An 8,386-nucleotide genomic window follows, 5' to 3' on the forward strand; every position below is an offset into this window, starting at 1 on the left:
CAGACAGCAATCCTACATAAAAACAAGTAGGTTATCTGACATATAGAATAAAAGGTTAACTTTAAGCATAACCCGCGCTGATATCAACTTTCTAAGTTCTGAGTAAAATTCAACATACATGTAGGACTCTGAAATGTAAAATATACGAAAGTTGTTTTTTTTTACGTACGATACACGGAGAGTGCCATTCCCTAAATACATACGGGTCCACAAACTATTATAATGTAAGGGTAAATGAGGATCTCATTAGAGGAACAAAGTAAAGATGCATGCTGAAGGAAGAATAATTTCCACACGAAGAACATCAAAAAGGACGATCTCTCAATTAGTATGCAACTGTAACTAATACATCCATAGACATTAACACTAGTTAATGCTTTATATACTGTTATTGAAACAAATACACTGCTCATATAAAATTTGGCATTACTTTCCCGGGAAAAAGAATACGTTTCCACAATTGAAGTCTACGCTTCCGGAAATAAATACCTTACTTTTCCGAGAAAAAAGTACAATTCCGGTATGTTCAGGCAAAAGTAGTAATATCTTTTAAAGTCAAATCCTAAGGAAAAGATGCACACAAGAGCTAACTGAACACATTCTGGTATGTTGTGTGGTTGAGTTGCTGTCTCTTTTACGTCTTTATCACATCTTCTCTTCGTATATGTACGCGACTTTGATATCGTCATGCATGGACACAATACTTCACTATATTCGTTCCATTTTCGTATTTTGACATGATTAATATACAAATAAGAAGATGTGGTATAATGACAAATTTGAGTATTTATACTACATAACATAGGTGATTTCATGATCACAAAACTTCCAATAATTTTGACATTGATCATTAGTTACATTTTACTATTTTGTAAATTTGAGTTATTGACAAACAATCGCAGGTCTTTATTTGTAGCACGTTCCTTCGTTCACGTTTCCGCAAAAAGAAAAAGAGTTTTCTTCTCGCACTTCAACAGCCCTTTCCCGCAATTATTTTCAAGATAATTTCATATAACACATTATGAAATCCCGACCAATGAAATTTATTTGAATATTAAACGTGGCCTACGAGAGCACCTAGATTAAACTTGGGAAGTTAGAATAGCCATTTTTTTTTATCTAGTAATTACCGCTAAAATATGCCTTACACAATTATATGACAGAAACATTTTATCCGACGTGCTTTACAATGTTTAAGTTACCTTTTGGTCTTAAAAACGTTTTTGAATGCCGCAAATATAAAAATAAGGGTTTTTTTTTTAAATATTCCTTTTGGGCCAGGGCCGACCGTGCGAGGGCTTAATAGCCAGTCCAGTTCGTCAAATGTTCAGTTCTTGCAAGAATTATTTTACATGCGGACATAACGATAATCCCTTCGTAAACCCACTTCAAATTTCATTTGTCGTTTGCTGCTTTTACACAAATAACACACATTTTTAACCAGTGACCGGTATTACAATTTTACACAGGTTTAAAAGTTCATTGAGCTGTTACTTTAATTACAAGTTTTAGCAAGACGAAACTGTTTACTAAATGAATTCAACAAATGTCAAGCTCATCTAGATCAATTTTATTATTTAACAAAAAAATGTTTTTAATTACAAGCTATTTTAAATGTCGGTATAAATGTTAATGTTTTTTTCTTACCGAAAATATAATATGCATCTATTAAAACTTATTGTCTATTGATTAAAAACACATCTTTCACTTCTAGGTTTGTAATGAGCACAATTACGACCTTCTTATTATCTTTCCGGTTTTTATTTTTTCGCAGATATATTTAAAACGAATAATTTGATATAAAGAGCTATTTTATTTTTAACAGATCAACACTTTGTGCTTTTTAAATCGTGCATCAATATTTATAAATTTAGTTATATATCTATTGTTCATTCGTTTATCTTAATTGTGAAGCATGTTTATACATTCAGATTCAATTTTTTTTATTAAAGTCTCACCACTTGTATAACATTATACATTCCAATATACATATAAAACATTACGTATAACATAAATTTTGGAAAACATATATAAAACTAACCACCAGTAAAATATCTTAAATCGATAACGCTCGGAGCGGGTTAATGATATATACACGCGGATGCTGTTCTGCTTGAGTGATTTACCTTACAAAAAGGCGGACACTTTAAAGTTTAAAAGGACTTAACATCAGTTTGATTCCGTTAAACGGGGGCGTGGCTAATTAGTTTGACGCAGTTTAACCACATCTTAAATTAACTTGAATGACCGCAAGGGAATCTATTTGACTGGTATTAAAATGATTTGATATGGATTGAAATGCATTAAAAATAATTTTTAATTTTTGTCAATCTTTATTCAATTTTCATTAATCTTTTTTAAATGCCGTTAATGCGTTTTTGTCCGTTCAAGCTAAATTCGAGTTACTAGTGGAGTCCTCGTACAGGAGATACTTTTTTTTTATCAATATCATGTACGGTGTCTATTCATTTTTAAATCTATAAAATATACGGTGACGGGATTTACAGACCGCCCGATATTAAAGACCAAGAACATATTTTATCATAAATGTTAGTCAACAAGGGGCATAACGTTACACTTAATAGGTAAAAAAAATATACTGGTTAGCAACTGATCTGACAATACAGCAAACATGTGTTGTAAAAAGCCAAAATCCTTAAAAATCATAGGGTTGCTCCCTTATCAACAATAATGTGGACAACAGTCAGTTTTTTTTGAAAAAAAACCCTTCTTAAACGTACTCTGTCGGCACAAAATATGTAACAAGAGGCTGTCAGAGTGACAGCAAACCGGACTTTCCTGCAGAGGTCGAACCCTGAGCAGTTGAGTAAGTACGGACACTACATTTTAGCTTAAAACAGCTCTGGATTTGGATTGTGATTGAATATTTGACACAGCATAGGTTTGTGACACAAAATGATTGATTGATTGATTGTTGGTTGCTTAACGTCCAGTGGCAAATATTTCATGCATATTCAGGACGAGAACAAATTAACAATAATTACAATAGGTAGGTGCTGTAATAGAGGCGTCTGGGATTGAGGTCGGAGAAATTTAGACTGCCACGGGAAATGAGGGTATATTGGATAGGGACAGAAATTTAGCCTTGCAACAGGTCACCTACGGACCCCTTAAAGAGTTGTTGCAAGGGTTCTTAACGTGCTAAGAGCGTGGCACTCTCTTCCCACGAGGCATAGAATTTAACGTCCCCATTCTGACCGGACGTGGCTGCAAATTTGTACATCCCGCACAGTCAAACGGACGCCCCACTTTGGCGAGAGTTTCACCGCCGGTCGGAGACACAAAATGAATGTGGTCAAAGAACTGAAATATTTGAAATTGGACATTTACCTATTATGGTCCAATATCCAAAATCTAAGTACATATTAGTATCAGCACACCAAAGAAACCCAAGAATTCAATTTTTGATGAAATCAGACAAAAGTTTAATTTAGGACCCTTGTGGACCAATTTGATAAAGGAGCCCACAATCCAAAATCTCTCAGTACATGGTTAAATTCAGAACTTCAAAGAACCCCACAAATTAATTTTTTGTTGAATCAAACAAAGTTTAATTTTGGACCCTGATGTGGACCAACTTGAAAACTAGGCCCAAAAATCTAATATTCAAATACAGGTTTAGATTCAGCATTTGAAAGACCCAATATATATTTAATTTGTGTTGAAATGAAACACAGGTTAATTTTATCCATAATATTTTCTGTGCAAAGGGAAATAACTCAAACTGGATAATTTTTTTCTAAAATAAGATATGCAATTTTTCAAATTATAATCAATAATATAATAACAACAACCAGTGATGACTAAGTTCTCTAAAATTTGATATGATTAAACACTCAAACATTGTTAGAATCAGCATATCAAAGAACCAAAGAATTCAATTTTTGATGAAATTAAACAAAAGTTTAATTTAGGACCCTTTGGACCTCAATGTGGTATTATCTTATTAATAATGAAAAGAAATACAGGTTTAGATTAAGCATTTCAAAGAACCCTATATTTATTCAATTTATGTTGAAATGAAACACAGATTAATTTTGGACCCCTACTTGGACCAACTTGAAAACTGGGCCCAAAATCAAAAATCTAAATATATGTTTATTAATAAACAATATAAGCTTAGTTTTTAAAGGAGTTCACTTCATCAAAAAATAAATATATATAGCATTCAGAAAATTAGTTTTTTTTAGAATAGCAAACAAACTTGCCACAAAATTCTTCAAACAATTTACCAAAGAAAAGAAGAAAACAAATCAAAATCTTATTTATCATTAATACAATGTCTTTTCAAAATCTATAAAACTTATCAGTAACAAGAAATAATTGTAACAGGATGCTGTTACGAAGTCTCCCAAACAAAGCTCCAATAATTCGACATTCCCATGGTCGCCTGACATTGGGCAAAGTCCAGTACAAATTAGTTTGTGATATGCATAAGTGACGCCTATGGATTGACCCTGTAATTCATTCAAATCTTCTTGAAATGACGAACAGGAATATAAATGGTTGTTTAGGGATGGAGATCTCGACGTTTACAAGTTCTCAAAAGGGGGGATCCCCAGTGGACTCGCCCTTTATTTCATATGATTTGGTTTTTTTTTTACCCATACAAAAATATATACGGTTTAAGGGTGGGGATCTCGACCATTTACAAGTTCTTAAACATAAGGGGGTGGGGGTGACCCCAGGGGACTCGCCTTTTATTTCATTTGATTTGTTTTATTATCCGATACAAGAAAATATATGGTTTCGGGTGGAAATCTTGACCGTTTACAAGTTTTTAAAAAGAAGGGGGTGGTGTGACCCCCTGGCCTTCTCCTTTATTTCATTTGATTTGTTTTATTCTCCCATACAAGAATATATATGGTTTAGGGGTGGGGATCTCGACCATTTACAAGTTTTCAAACAGGGGACTCGCCTTTTATTTCATTTGATTTATTTCATTGTCCAATACAAGAATATATATGGTTTCGGCGTGAGGATCTTGACCGTTTACAAGTTTTCAAAAAGAAGGGGGTGGGGGTTACCCCAGGGGACTTCCCCTTAATTTAATTTGATTTGTTTTATTGTCCCAAAGGAGAATATATATGGTTTTGGGGTGGGGATCTCGACCGTTTACAAGTTTTCAAAAATGGGGGGGGGGGGGGGGGGGGGGGGGGTTACCCAAGTGGAATTCACCTATATTTGATTTGATTTGTGTAATTATCCATACAAGAATATACATGGTTTCGGGGGTGGGGATCTTGACCGTTTACAAGTTTTGAAAAAGGGGGTGGTGTGACCCCCTGGCCAACTATATTTCATTTGATTTGTTTTATTCTCCCATACAAGAATATATATGGTTTAGGGGTGGGAATCTCGAGCATTTACAAGTTTTCAAGCAGGAGGGGGTGGGTTGACCCCAGGGGACTCGCCTTTTATTTCATTTGATTTGTTTTATTGTCCCATACAAGAATATATATGGTTTCAAGGTGATGATCTTGACCGTTTACAAGTTTTCAAAAAGAAGGGGGGTTGGGGTGAACCCGGGGACTCCACCAATATTTCATTTGATTTGTTTTATTGTCCCATAAAAGAATATATATGGTTTCGGGGTGAAGATCTTGACCGTTTACAAGTTTTCAAAAAGAAAGGAGGTGGGGGTTACCCCCATGGACTTCCCCTATATTTCATTTGATTTGTTTTATTGTCCCATAAAAGAGTGTATATGGTTTTGGGGTGGGGATCTTGACCGTTTACAAGTTATCAAAAAGAAGGGGGATAGGAGTTACCCTCATGGACTTCCCCTATATTTCATTTGATTTGTTTTATTTTCCCATACAAAAATATATATGAATGAGGGGTGGGGATTGCGACCGTTTACAAGTTCTTAAACAGGAGGGGGTGGGGTTGACCCCAGGGGACTCGCCTTTTATTTCATTTAATTTTTTATTGTCCCATACAAGAATATATATGGTTTCAGGGTGGGGATCTTGACAGTTTACAAGTTTTCAAAGAGAAGGGGATGGGGGTGAACCCGGGGACTCCCCAATATTTCATTTGATTTGTTGTATTGTCCCATGCAAGAATATATATGGTTAAGGGGTGGGGATCTCGACCGTTTACAAGACGAAAGCACATTCTCAAATTGAAGGGGGTAGGGTAAGAATATATATGGTTTAGGTTAGGGAGACTTAATTATCTACAAAATGTCTAATAACAGTAAATTTCAAACTTCATTTATACAGTCCTTCTAGTGAATTTCAAACTTTATAGATCTTATCAGGAAACAGAAAATTTTCAAATAAATCTGTCACTCCAATGATTATCATATGCTAAGATATTTCCCAGATATAATTAATAATGAAAATCATACTAACAAATCTGAAGGGTTATTCTTTTGAACAGAACTATGGTTTAACATAGTACTCTAACATCACATATATAATAATTAATAATGTAGTTAGCTTCAAAATGTTTAATAATATAGCTTATAATCATCACCACTTAATAAACAGAAAACCTTCAAATAAATCTGTCACTCCAATTTTTATTTTGAGATAAGACATTGACTATGCTTAGTCATAATAATGAACAGTAAATTTCTAGTGTCTAATAATGAACAGTAAATTTCAAACTTCATTTATACAGTCCTTCTAGTTAATTTCAAACTGTATATATACAGTCCTACAGATCTTATCAGGAAACAGAAAATTTTCAAATAAATCTGTCACTCCAATGATAATCATATGCTTAGATATTTCCCAGATATAATTAATAATGATTGATTGATTGTTGGTTGCTTAACGTCCAGTGGCAAATATTTCATGCATATTCAGGACGAGAACAAGTTCACAATAAATACAATAGGTAGGTTCTGTAATAGATTAAGGGATTAAGGTCGGAGAAATTTAGACTGCCACGGGAAATGAGGGTATATTGGTTAGGGACAGGAATTTAGCCTTGCAACAGGTCACCTACGGACCCCTCAAAGAGTTGTTGCAAGGGTTCTTAACGTGCAAAGAGCGTGGCACTCTCTTTACACGAGGCATCGGATTTAACGTCCCCATTCTGACCGGACGTGGCTGCAAATTTGTACATCCCGCACAGCCAAACGGAATCCCCACTTTAGCAATGGTTTTACTGCCGGTCGGAGGAAGACCAATGGTACCATACTTCTATTCCCCAGTCACCCTTGGGGGTTTTTGTAGTTGAAATGAAATTTTTAAATGTTTGCAAGTTGGTAAACATAGACATACATAAAACGTATATATTTTTAAATCTGAAATTTATGTTTCAGATACGGCTTCAAAAATAATATTGTCATGGGAAATAGTCCTTTTTTACGAGTAATATAAAATTCTTCATGTTAAATGGTCACTCTTACTTTAATGTTTTAGAGGGCGTTGAAAAAAATCTACATCATCAACATCAACACCCTTGCAACCACAGTTTCACCCCAGGCAACTTCATTACCATTGCAGTGAATTCAGTCTGATAATGTAATATCCGCTCAAAAATGTCACCAGTAGACAAAGAAGAAAACCTGTTAGTGGAAACGATGGCAGGTAAGAAAATAAGGCCCAATTCAACTCTGTTCGGTGAACTGGCTCAGGAAAGGGGTGGGGGGGGGGGGGGGGGGGGGGAATAACCTTGAACTTTCAAACAGACCATGAATAAATGGAAAAATATCAATATAATAAAAATATATAATGAGGTGCTCTAAATCATCTTAACTTAAGTCCAATGCCAACGCCGTTATTATTAAAAGTAGTTTTATCCCAACGCTCTCTTAAGTTGAGTCTTCCAAAATCTTCTTTCTCTGCCAATTTTACACTCGTTGTCCCAAATATAAATCTATACAGTTCTGAAGGGAATGTAACTGAGAACACCTCATTACGGGATTTACAAAAAACCAACACACCCTTTTTATACATCTACGTTAACATGATTACCAACTTTACAAGTCAAATGCAACAATAATTAGTGTCTCAATTTTCTTAAGCTTTATGAGATCAAATCTTTTTTTTTCGCCTTTTATTTCAACAACTTATTTTTTCACTTTTCTGTTTAAACACATCCGTGATAAGGGCAAATAACATGTTTGATATAAGGACATGTTATTGTGTGATCGAAGATAGACATAGTTGCAAGAGATGTATTTAAAGAAGCATTTCCAGATGCCTCGCTACTCATCTGTAAATTTCATGTATTGAGAACATTTAACAGGGACATTACAACTGAAAAAAATGTGCATTTCATCTGCACAGCGCTAAGAAGCTTTAGAATTAATTCAGAAATTGGTACACCGCACTTCAGAAGAAAATTACAAAGCTAACCTAAACTCATTTAGACAACATGTCCGAGCCAGATAATCAACTATAAA

Source organism: Mytilus californianus, unplaced genomic scaffold, assembly GCF_021869535.1.
Source record: "Mytilus californianus isolate M0D057914Y unplaced genomic scaffold, xbMytCali1.0.p SCAF_23, whole genome shotgun sequence".
NCBI lineage: Eukaryota > Metazoa > Mollusca > Bivalvia > Mytilida > Mytilidae > Mytilus > Mytilus californianus.